The sequence below is a fragment of the Peromyscus leucopus genome, chromosome 9 (assembly GCF_004664715.2).
Source record: "Peromyscus leucopus breed LL Stock chromosome 9, UCI_PerLeu_2.1, whole genome shotgun sequence".
NCBI classification, from domain to species: Eukaryota; Metazoa; Chordata; class Mammalia; order Rodentia; family Cricetidae; genus Peromyscus; species Peromyscus leucopus.
The window spans coordinates 50,417,590-50,430,692 of NC_051070.1; positions in this window are offsets into that span (position 1 = coordinate 50,417,590).

Genomic DNA, 13,103 nt, shown 5'->3' on the forward strand with positions numbered 1-13,103 from the left:
AGGTAGTTGGGAGTGGCCATGTGGGTGCTGGGAATTGAACCCAGATCTTTTGGAAGACCTCTGAGTCATCTCTCCAGCCTCTTTCTCTGTAATTTCTTCAGTGCTTTTATCATTAAGGGATGTCAGACTTCATCCAAGATGGCTTTTCTGCATCTGTTGAGATGATCATATGATTACTGCCCTTGCATCTGTTTAGATACTGTGTAACTTTTATTGTTTTCCAAGTATGGAAACATATTTTCATACCTGGAATGAAGCCTTCTCTTTTTGGGGGCAAATGATCTCAATGTGTTGTTGAATTTGATTTGCAAGTATTTTATTGAGAATTTTAGTATCCACACTCCTTAAAACCACCTACTTAGTGGTTTTAATGAGTTTGCCCCATCCCATAGGCCAGACATTTGAACATTTTGTTCCCAGTTGGTGGCATGGTTTGGGGAGGTTTAGGAGGTTTGGCTTTGTGGGAGGGAGCGTGTCACAGGAGGTAGACTTTGAGATGAAAAGCTTTGTGCCGCTTGCAATCCCCTCTCTGTCTGATTTGTGTTTGAATTAGAAAATGTGAGCTCTCAGCTTTCTGCTCCTGCTGCCTAGCCTCCCCACCACGATGGGCTCTCATCTCTTTGGGACCATAAGCCCACATGAACTCTTTTTTTTTTTTTTTTTCTGTAAGTTGTCTTGGTCATGGTGTTTTTATCATAGCAACAGAAAAGTCACTAATACAGCTTATTCTTTTCTGTTGCCATGTCCTTGTCCAGTTTTGTTTCCATGGTAATAGTGGCAATGCCAACTGAATTTGCTAGCATTTACTCACTCTTCAGTGTTACGGAACAGCTTGAGGAGAATTGGCATTAGTTCTTTCTCTGAGTGGTCTTCCTGTCCCCAAGGACTCAGTAGGCGAGCTTTCCACTGGTATCTTAAAGTTCATGATGCTGCCTGTCCCTCAAATGAGTGTAACTCCAGTCTGTGTCTCAGACTGGATTATAACACACAGAGCACTGCATTTCTGATCCAAAGACCCCACCTCTACTAGAGAGAGAGCAATTCCGCAATCCAGTCCTTAGAGTCCCGCCTTTCCACCACCACAACACACAATATGGTGGTTTGAAGAAGAATAGCTCCTATAGGCTCATATATTAGAATGCTTGGTCCCCAGTTAGTGGAATTGTTTGGGAAGGATTAGGAGTTGTTTCCTTGTTGGAGGAGGTGTGGCCTTGTTAGAGGAGGTGTTTCACTGAGGGTAGGCTTTGAAGTTTCAAAAAGCCCATGCCAGGTCAGTGTCTCTCTCTGCCTGCTGCTGGTAGATCAGGATGTAGCTCTCAGTTACTGTTCCAGCATCATATATGCCTGCATGTTGCCATGTTGATCATGGACCAACCCTCTAAAACTGTAAACAAGCCCCCAGTTAGATGTTTTGTTTTCTAAGAGTTGTCGATGGTCATGGTGTCTCTTCACAGCAAGTACGGTGACTAAGACACACACTCCCCCCCCCAGGGCTCCCAGGGGCCTTATAAAGAGGGACCTTTGCCTCTGACTTAGTAGTGCCACCTAGTCAGTGACTCGGCACAGGCCTTTAAAAAATGGCTTCTCATCCCTGCTGCAGCTGAATGATGGGGAGAGAGGATTGTCTTAGCACCTGTGTGTTTGGAAGACCCTGAGAATCCTGTCTGTCAGACTGTGATTCTGCTTAGTGGTGGGTCCAGTGTTAATTGTATTTTTTACTCTATGAGTGCTCCCCATTTTCTTCCCCATCTCTCTGCTGTATGATTCCCCTCCCTCTCCCTCTCTGCCTCTCCCCCTCCTCTGTCCTTCTCCCTCCTCTCTCCTCTCTTTTCTCTCTGTTGTCTAGATATGTCTAGATACTGGAAGGACACTGTGTGTTTCCCGAAGTTCTCTCTGTTGGAAGCCATGGTTCTCACCCTCTGCAGCTGCACTCACTACACTTGGAGTCAGGCTCTCTGGAACAGACTCTGCACTCTCATTCTGTTCAGTCGTCTCAAGTTTCCTTTCTTTCTTGGCTAATAAAAACTCATTGCCTCTCTGCTGTCACTCATCTCAGAGGATGCTTCTCTTCAACTATGCTGGGTTCATTCCCTGGGGATTTCAGCATTGGTGCACGGTTTTTGTCTGCATCTTGACTGGCTCTTGACCTCACAAGACTTTAAGAACCCCATGGAGGGATGCTGCTCACTGGCTTGTTCACCACGACTTGCTCAACCTGCTTTCTTGCCAACTTGGCAGCATCAGACTTTCAATTGTTGCCAGACTGGTCATGGTGAACTAGCACCTCATTATGGTTTAATTTGTTTCTCCTTGATCATCAGTGAAGTTGATAACTTATCATTTTATGTTTTGTGTTTGTGTGTGCATGCCCAGGCCACACTATGCACACAGAAGTCAAAAGATCAATACACTTGGTTCTCTCCTTCCACTCCGTGGGTCCCAGGGATCGAACTCAGGCAGTCAGGGTTGGTGGCAGCTGCCTTTACCCATTGACCCATCTTGCTGGGCTTGAGGAAATTTTTACGCACATATGATAATTAAAGTGTCTTCATTTTTTTTGATTTGCTTCTCAATATCATCTCCCTGTTTCACCTGAACTTTATTGGCTTCTAAGAGTTCTTCTAGATATGTTCTGGATAGACACTGTTGCCAGCTGAAGGTAGTTTGATCTGTGATGTTTGACTTTGCTGTTGAGCAGCGCCTTGGATTTTAATATGCAAATATTTCATGACTTATAGTCTTTGTAAGAAATCCATTTCCAAGGTCATAAGAGATTATCATAAAGATAATGTTAGACTCAGTCTCCCTAAAATTGAATTGATCTACCTGCAATCTGTATTTCATGCTAGTACCTGGTCACACTCTACTGCCATTATCCCTAGTGCCATTTGCTGAAGACTATTATTCCTTCAGTGACTCATAATGACATCCTTCTCTTCTATGGAGTGGACATTTATAGTATCCGCTCATTCCAAAATCAAGTAGAATGGGTGAGTCATAGGGCACAGACTTGAAATTTTACTAAATATTACCAAATTGCTCTCTGAAGTCTTTGTATTTATTTTGTCACTACCAATGACAGAACATCTATCTCTTCATGCCCGTCGAACTTTTCTAAATTCCATTGGTCGACTGCCCTATCCCAGAGCTAATATCTTTTCCTTAGATCAGACACACCATTGCACTAAGTGTTAGCTGGAGGGAGATCCCTCCCTAGTCCCCAAAGGAAGGCACTAGACAAGTGGGAGAGCCAGGCCTCCTCAGCTGTGCCCCCATGAACCCCCACCTCCTTCAACCCCTCCCAGCGTTGGCTAAATAAAGGGGTGTTCTTAAGTGCTTTTGGGATTTTTTGTGGCTGTTTACCATGTAGCATGATCATCAGGTCACCGCAAAACAAATAAACAAATCCTTGTGAAGCGCTAAGAATTTGATGAATGCAGGCTGTTATCACAGTTTCAGCTAATGGCAGTTAATGGGCTGAGTCACTCCAGTCAGAAACCCGGGGCTCATCATGGATTCCTTTAGAGTCCCAGCACATGCCTCACCCAGGTATGCTTGCTCTTTTTGACCCAGTCATAACCGCCCGCCTCTGCCGCTTTGAGCTTAGCTCCCCGCTCTCTTTAATCCTACTGAGCTATGCACTGTTACAATGAACCATGCTACTCCCCTCTCACTCCTCTGCACGCACCTTGTACACTCACACGCACGCACGCACGCACGCACGCACGCACACGCACACACACTTCCACAGAAACATGGCTGGATTAAGCTGGATAAGACAGTCCACGCCTATTATCGAAGCACTTGGGAGGCTGGGTTCAAGGATAGCTTAGGTTACATAATCGGACTGCATATTAAATCAGAACAAACCAAAACATCGGACATTAAATCCCATATTCCCACTTACTAGGTGTGCTGGCTGGCTTTATGTCAACTTGACACAAGCTAGAGTCATCAGAGAGGAGGGAGCCTTAATTATGAAACTGTCTCCATAAGATTTGGTTGTAGGCAAGCCTGTAAGGCATTTTCTTAATTAGTGATTGATGGGAGAGAGCCCAGCCTATTGAGGGTGGAGTCACCCCTAAGCTGGTAGTACCGAGTGTTATAAGAAGCAGGTTGAGCAAGTAGTGATGAGCAAGCCAGTAAGCAGCATCCCTCCATGGTCTCTGAATCAGCTCCTGCCTCCAGACTTCTATCCTGTTTGAGTTCTTGTCCTGACTTCTTTCGGTGATGAACAGTGATGGAATCATAAGTCAAATAAACCCTTTCCTTCCCAAGTTGCTTTTGGTTATGATGTTTTACCATAGCAATCGTAACCCTAACTAAGACACTAGATATGTCTTCATAGAAGCTATGTGCCATCTCTTACCTGTTTTCTGCTCTGCAAACTGGAACTAATGATAATATCTCTCGGAGTGGTTGCAAACATATTTAGTGTACCGTGCATAGCACACACGAACATGGCTTTTAGCTGGGTCTCATCTTCATTCTTTATGGTATCTGCAGTCGTTCTGCTATGCGGGCTGCATGTCAGTATTCTCGCCACATTTCCTCTTAGCAGTATCTTTTGAGTATCAGGCATGTGATCTAGATTGGACGGGTCCCATCTCATCGACAAGGATGAGTCTCAATTCATGTAAGACTGTTGTCCTATCCTGTTCCCTTAGCCTGTTTGGACACAGAGACTGCCCTTTCCTTCAGCCTGAGAGCAACAATGTTGCAGGCTGCCATTGTGGGACTACGCAGGAAACAGCATTAAACAGGAAAACAACTTAGTGTAGGGCTTCCTGAATCTTGACTTCTCATGTGCCCATTTGCTGGATTGCTGAGGTCAACTTTAGATGGGTTTCTGCTGTTTACCACAGAGTCTCACGCAGTACCTGTAAGGACTGGCGTGTATTTCCTCTCCTTTGGGCCTTGCTGCTCCAAATGAAGCTCATTCTGAGTACTTGGCTGCTATAGTGAGTTCAACAGTGGCTCCACAAAAGACTGGTCTCCCAAGATTCCACGGCTGTGAACCTACTTGGGAAAAGACACGTGCGAGGATGGGGGTAGGCCTGGGAGTTAGGCAGATGCAAGCCAAGGAATGTCTTGAGCTGTCAGAAGCTGCAGGAGGGAAGGAAGCGCTCTCTCCTTGACCCTAGGTGACCCCAGAGATGCTTTGATTGTCAACGTCTAGAGTCTGTAGTATTTTACTCATCACGTCCTAGGAAACTAAGCCACCCATGTTAGGTAAGTAATTTGTCTTTCTGCCGGCATGAAGGGACACTCTTCTTTAAGGACCTCCAGCCTATCCCCAAGACACCTGAGCACACCTCTGTGTAACCCTTTCTTCGCTAAGATTCTACCTGTAATAGATAATAGTTACCTTCCATATGATCAGCTGTCCTGGTGAGGTGTGTGTGTGGGGGGTTGTTTGTTTAGCTTGTTTTTGGGTTGTTTATTTTGTCAACTTGAAACAAGCTAGAGTTATCTGAGAAGAGGAACCTCAGTCGAGAAAGTGCCTCCATCAGATTGCCCACAGGGATTTTTTTTTTAGGGCATTTCCTTCATTAATGATGGATGTGGGATTGGCGCGCTTACTCTGTGGTCCTGGAATGTTTAAGAAAGCAGGCTGAGCAAGCTCTGAGGAGCGAGCCAATAAGCCACATTCCTCCAGGGTCTCTGCTTCAGCTCTTGCTTCCAGGTTCCTGCCCTGCTTGAGTTTCTGCACTCACTTCTCTTTATAGTGGACTAAGCTGTGAGACAAAACAAAACCACTTCCTCTTCAAGTTGCTTTTGGTCATGGTGTTTATCATAGCAATAAAAACAAACCAGGGTATCAGGTTTTGAAATTTTATCTCGGCCCCTTTCTCTTCTCTTTTTTTAAAAATGTCAGTCTAAACCAGGCGGCCCTATGTACCACTTGGTCTGCACTGTTCCTGTGTATACATAACCCCTGTCTCAGTGTCATTATGGCTGTACCCCTCTTGTTCTCAGAAGGGTTCTGATTTTAGACAGTTAATCCTTTGCTCACTCTTGCTAACCGTATTTGCTGGCTTCCGCCAAGCACAGTGTTTGAGGTGCCAGCTATTGTCTTCTGAATCACACTTCCTATGAGACACAACATATTCAGAGCTCTGCATCCTCAATGGCCAGAGCCACATGTTCCCTTTATCATGGTGACCTGGGCTGGCCACTTGATGTATTCACAGACTGGTCAGTAGCAAGTGCTTTCTTTCATGTGTTTCAAGAAGAGCGTGATCTGTTAATGTTCTTCTCTAGAAGGTCTGTAGACTCGGATGCTTTTGAGATACACAACCATAATGAAAGAGCATGAGGCAACATTCAGGTCTTGAATAACAATTCATGAAGGGAATGGAGAGAGTGGCAGATTCCTTCACAGGCTTGCACACCTTGATTTACAGTCTCACAGACCACCTTCTGAATGGAGCTCCGGAGTTGTCCTGTGTGGCAGCTCTAATTATCTTGCCTCCTCACATCTTTCTTTTCCAATTCTAGTACCTACAGGTGTCCATCAGTGTTTATCAAAGTTTGCAAAACATTAGAATTTACAAGGCAAGGATGTTTTTAAAAATCTGATTCTGGGGTGTTGTGGAATACTTGTTTAACTAGGCAAAGATGTGTTACATTTGTTTATGTTGTTGAGTATTGATTTAACTATGTGAAGGTGTGTTACAATTGGTTCTGCTGCCTTTGTTAAGGATGTAAAGTTGTTTTACATTTATTTATGATGTATTTGTTTAATTGTGTAAAGACGTGTTGCTGTTTCACCTTGCTTGCCTAAGGCACCTGATTGGTCTAATAAAAAGCTGAACTGCCAATAGCTAGGCAGGAGAGGGCTAGGTGGGACTGGTGGGCAGAGAGAATAAGCAGGAGAGAATGAGAAGAGAGAAAGAGAGGGACACAGGAGGGGCCAGAAGACAGGCAGCTAACAGCCAGCCATAAAACAGCAGGAAAGCAAGATACACAGAAAGAAAGGAAGGCTAAGAAGTCCCAAAGCAAAATGTAGATGAAGAGAAACAGATTAAAATAAGAGCCAAGATAAGGCTTAGCATTCACAACTAGTAAACAAGTCTCTGTTTGGTTGATGGCCGAAAAGAAAGCCTGCTCTGCCAGGAGCTAGAGAGATGGCTCAGTGGTTAAAAGCGCATGCTGTTCTCGCAGAGGATCTAAGTTCAATTCCCAGCACCTGCCTAGGGCAGCTAACAACTATCTGTAGCTCCATTTTGTGAATGACTGTTGATCCCTTCACTGCTCTTTTCAAAGCCATTCCAGTGATGCGGTCAGTACATCCTTAAATATTACGCATCTTTATGTGAGTCTGAGCCTCACTCTGTACTTGAAAGTTTTCCTGTGTCCTGCCTGGCCCTGAAGTCCCACAGCCATTTATAAAATAATCATTCAATGGCTTATATTAATTACCAACTTTATGGCCTATGGCAGGCTTTTTGCTAACTAGCTCTTTCCTCTTAAATTAACCCATTTCTATTAATCTATGTATTGCCACGTGTTCCGTGGCTTTATCTGTGTCCCATAACATGTTGCTCCTTGGATGGCAGTTTGGCATCTCCTCTTACTCTCTGATAGGATGAATAGGTAGATTATTAAATCTACTTTTAAAAGAACAACAACTTATTTTAAATGTTTTACATTGCTATGGATTTTAGTTTATTGATAAAAATGTAAAGTTAATTTTGCTATATTGTATGTATATTTTTACTCTTGTTTAAGGTATTATGTTTATGCAACTCGTTTAAAATTGTAATGTATCATTAAGAAATGCAGATTAATAGTCATCTATGATAATCAAACTTACAGTCATGTTAGTTAAGTTTTCTAGGTATACATAGATATATTTCAGTTAGCTAGGTAATCTTCAAATACTTCAAAGACCTACAGACTATGGCAATTAAAATGTTTTAAGAACTTAGACTTTTCTGTACAGTGAGACATTTCTGCTCCTGGCAACACCAATTACTTCAAAAAGGATGGTGGGCATCGAAGAAACTCATGGAGTTTGCCTTCTTTGTGGCAAAAGTTAGCTACTGGGCAAAAAAATGTCCTTGCCTGGACTGCTTGACAGGTTGTTGTGTAAACTGGACATGCAGGACCCATAGGAAAATGACCACTGAATTCTGCCAAAACAAGGAAAGATGGTCCTTCAGGTTCCTGCTTCACAGAAGAGACTGTCAGACATTCTACATGACACAGGAAGAAGCGACTGAGAAACTCGAGTTCTATAGGCTAAAGATGGATGCCCCAATGTTTCAGAGGAACTTTGGATGACTGTCCAGGCAGTCAGAGGTCTCTGTTATTCTAGATTTTTGGAAGTTGCTTACAATGTAATTCCTGTTTACTTAGGTAATATTATATCCTTTTGGGGTCTTTGATGGAGTTGAAGACTACATAGTTATAATTACAGTTTTCCTTAGTCATGATAAAAGATAAATTAGATATAAAACTTTAGACGCACAAAATAGGATAGATGGTAAAATATTTTCTAATTTTGCCAAGTATAAATAGACTAGATAGTGTAACTGTAATTCTTGCTTGATAACTGCTTTGATATATACAATCTATTGTGTTAAAGTTAAAACCTTCCTTTTTGATTAGACAGAAAAGGAAAGTGCTGTGGGTTGTCTTCTTGTATGCTGTGAATATGTGTTATTCCCATTGGCTAATTAATAAAGCTGCATTGGCCTATGGCAGGACAGGATGGAGCCAGGCAGGAAAATTCAAGAGAGATAGTGAGAGGAGAAAGGAGATTGAGGGGGAGATGCCAAAATGCCATCCAAGGAGCAGCATGTAATGGGATGCAGGTAAAGCCATAGAACACGTGGTGATACATAGATTAATAGAAATGGGCTAATTTAAGATGAAAGAGCTAGCTAGTAAAAAGCCTGCGATAGGCCCACAGTTGGTAATTAATATAAGCCACTGAATGATTATTTTACAAATGGCTGTGGGACCTCAGGGCTGGGCAGGATACAAGAAAACTTCCAGCTACAGCACTCCTGGTGCTTTGGATGGTAGGATATGGTCTATGACATCCTCTTAATTCCCCAGCTGTCATAGTGCTTATCTAGAAAAGCTTCATGCACTTTGCCTGACATCTGAACACTGTGGTACTTCTATCATTGCCTAATTTCACCAGCTTTTGAATAGCTCTTTGCATGAAAATGAAAATTATGTAAAACAGTCTTATATTTGTTCATCCCTTCGGTCTCATTCCTCCCGTTTTCATATACAGCTTGAGTCATGCTAAGCACCAACTGGACTGGAGTGCTTTTAAAATGTGTAGCTGGAGTTGATTGTTATTGTGCCTTTTTTTTTGTCTTCTGGTATTCTTTTTATTGGTTCAACTGGCTCATTTTTCCCTTGGTTTTGTCCCTCTGCCTGTATATAAACATGCCAGTTTCAGCAGCAGCAGCAGCAGCTGTAGATGCCTGTGATTTACAAAGGAATACAAAGGACATAAGAACTATATTTGGGAACAGCAACTTCTTATGACAAAATGCCTCATGCCTTGGAATTTTCTTTTTTTTTTTTCAGTGCTGGGACTGAACTAGCGCCTTGCACATGTGATGCTGTGTTGCCACTGAGCTGTATTCCTAGCCCTTACTTCTCTTTATTTTGAGATATAGAGTGTCACTGAGTTGCCCAACATGGCCTTGAACTCACTCTGAAATCTAGGCAGGTTTTAAAATTTGAAATCTCTCTGCTCTGGTTTCCTAAGTAGTTAGTATTACTAGCCACCAGAACCAGTTGGAATCTTCTCTAGTTAAATGGAAAATGAAAGGTGGACCTTTCTGTTTACAAGGTCATTTACTCTATTGGATAGAAGAATTATTATTTATTATAGTTAATAACAACCACCAATCAAGCACCTGAACACCACTTTTAGAAATGATGTCAAAGGATATGACTCTAGAGAGGAAAATCTCCTATGAGCAAGAGTGACAAGTGGAATTCATTGTCTACCAGACACCATCATTGTAATTTGCATAGCCCCACCCCCAAATGTAACATAGGAAAAAAAAAGTAGGAACTAAACATTCTTGGTAGATAGACTTGTATAACTGGTTCATTTATGGTACTCTGATTTCCAATGCACAGTAGGCACAGGTCATTCTTGGCTTCTTTGATGGGCCCAGTACTCTAAACATTGAATACAGATGCCAGCCAAACAAGATGCTGTGAAATTGCTCTGCCTGGCATCTGAAAGGGAAAGAGATGTACTTGTGTGTAGCTGGAGTTTTCCTGTGTCCACCCGGCTCCTTCAGCTGCTCAGACCCAAGTAAACACACAGAGACTTATATTACTTATAACCTATATGGCTATAACAGGCTTCTTGCGATCTAGTTTTTATATCACTTTTTTTTTTTCTGAGACAGGGTTTCTCTGTGTAGCTTTGCGCCTTTCCTGGAACTCACTTGGTAGCCCAGGCTGGCCTTGAACTCACAGAGATCTGCCTGGCTCTGCCTCCCGAGTGCTGGGATTAAAAGTGTGTGCCACCACCGCCCGGCCTAGTTCTTATATCTTAAATTAACCCATTTCTATGAATCTATAAGTGGCCATGTGGCTTGTGGCTTACTGGTACTTTTACATCTTGCTTCCTCTGTGTCTGGCTGGCGACTCCTGACTCAGTCTTCCTGTCCCTAGAATTCTCCTCTCTGATTGTCCTGACTGTACTATACTTCCTGCCTGGCTACTGGGCAATCAGTGTTTTATTTATCAACCAAATCAGAGTAACTCATTCACAGCATACAGAGTGATGTCCACAGCACTTATGAGCACTGAAACACAGCACACCCTTCTGTCTTGCTCGCCCTCTCTTTTCCCCTGTCTGGTAAACTCAGTCTCATCATTTTGAAACCCAGTGACACCTCTATGACATTCCCAGGTTGAGAGAGGGTTAGGCCCTGGGTGTGACATTACTATTGTCTACATAGTGCTTTTGAGCCTGATCTAGTCTTTGTTTTTTGTTTTAATTAGCATACAAAGTACTGGTTTCATCATGGCATCCTCATACCTATATGTAATTATAATTTGTTCTCCTTTGTGCCCTTCTTCATGCATCTCTCCTTTCCCACTCTAGCCATTTCCCTTTCTTACTCCACTCTCTCCTCCTTTCGGCTTTCCTGTTACATGACCCCCATTATCCTGTTTCCACCTTCCTTGAGATCTGTTCCCCTCAACTTGTGATCACTTTTCTAGTTTTGTGACCTACACACACACACACACACACACACACACACACACACACACACACTCACACAGTTCTCAAAGAAAGAAATATGAATGACGAATATACACTTGATAAACTGTTCAATGTCTTTAGTCATCAGGTAAATGCAAATTAAAACTGCTTCAAGATTTCATCTCATCCCATTCAGAATGGCTGTCATCAAGAAATCAAATGACAACAAAGGCTGCTGAGAACATGTGGATCAAGGAACCCTTTTTCACTGCTTGTGGGAATATTTATTAGCTCTAAGGTTTTTGGTAGTGTCTTTTGAGTCACTTATGTATAGAATCATATCAGTAAATAGGGATACTTTGACACCTTCATTTCCTATTTGTATCCTTTTATTTTCTTTTATTATTGCTCTAATTAAGACTTCAAGCACTAAATTGAACAGAAGTAGAGAGAGTGGAAACCCATATCTTGTTCCTGATCTTAAAGGTGACATTTCACATCTTCCCCTATTTAGTGTGATGTTGACTGCAGGTTTGTTTTGTTTTGTTTTTTTAATATGGTGTATGCTCCCTCTCTCCTCAACCTCTCCATGACTTTTACGGTGAAGGAATGTTACATTTTTATTAAAGGTATTTTTGCACTAATTAAAATGATCACATGACTTCTGTCCTTGAGTCTAAGTGCTAAATTACACTTATTGATTTGTGAATGTTGAACCACCATCACATCCATGAAATGTACCCCTCTTGGTCATAGGGTATGTGTTTTTGACTTTGATTTACAAGAATTTTATGAGCATCACTACTTCTAAGTTCATCAGGGAAATTGGTATATAGCTTTTTATTTTTTCTTTGTTGCATTGTTATTTGATTTTGGCACCAGGGTAATACTGGCATTGTACAGTGACTTTGGTAGTATGTCATTTATTTTATTTAATGGAGCAATTTCAGAATCATTGGTGTTACTTTTTCTTCAAAGGTTTGGTTGAATTTGGCAGTAAATCCATCTGCACATGGACTTTTCTTTGCTTCTTATTACTGCTTTAATCTCATAATTGTTATAACTCTTGTTGAAGTTGTTTATATCTTCTGGGTTTAATTTCAGTAGGACATATGCATCTAAGAAATTCATTCATTTCCTCTGGATGTTCTGGTTTGGGGCAATCTAAGTTTTCAAAGTCTTCCCTAATGACTGTCTGAATTTTTTCCAGACCTGTAATAACCTCCCTTTTTATCTCTGTTTTTATTGATTTGGATATTCTTTCTCTTTCTTTTGGGTAGTTGGCCTAAAGGCTTGTCATTCATATTTATTTTTGAAATAAAGGCAAGGAACCGACTCCTTGCCTATACATTATTCTTTCTGTCTCCATGTCATTAATTTTTGCCCTCGTATTAGTTGTTGTCATTACTGCTTCTCAATGTGGATTGCTCTCGTTTCCCTAGGACCTTGATGTACTCTTCTGGGCTCTTGATTTTAGATCTTTCTAATTTTTTTTATAACTATTCATAACTATAAACTTTCTTTTTAGAACTCTTGTAGATATAGCCCCAAAGTATTGGTAACTTGTACTTTAATTTTCATGTGAATCTAGGACTATCTGAATTTCCTTTTTGATTTCTTCAATGAGACACTGATCATTTAAGAGAATATCATTCAGTCTTCTTGTATTTGTGTGGTCTCTATAGCTATTTTGAGCTATTGATGTCTATTTTATTGTAGAATGACTTGATGCTACCAGAGACTGTGGTGGTATTGTGTTCCCTAAAATATTGTGCACTCTAATAAATTTATCTGGGGTCAGAGACAGAACAGCCACAATATTAAACATAGAGGATAGTCAGTGATAGCACACACCTTTAATCCCAGCACTTGGGAGGCAGAGCTAGGCAGAAATCCATGT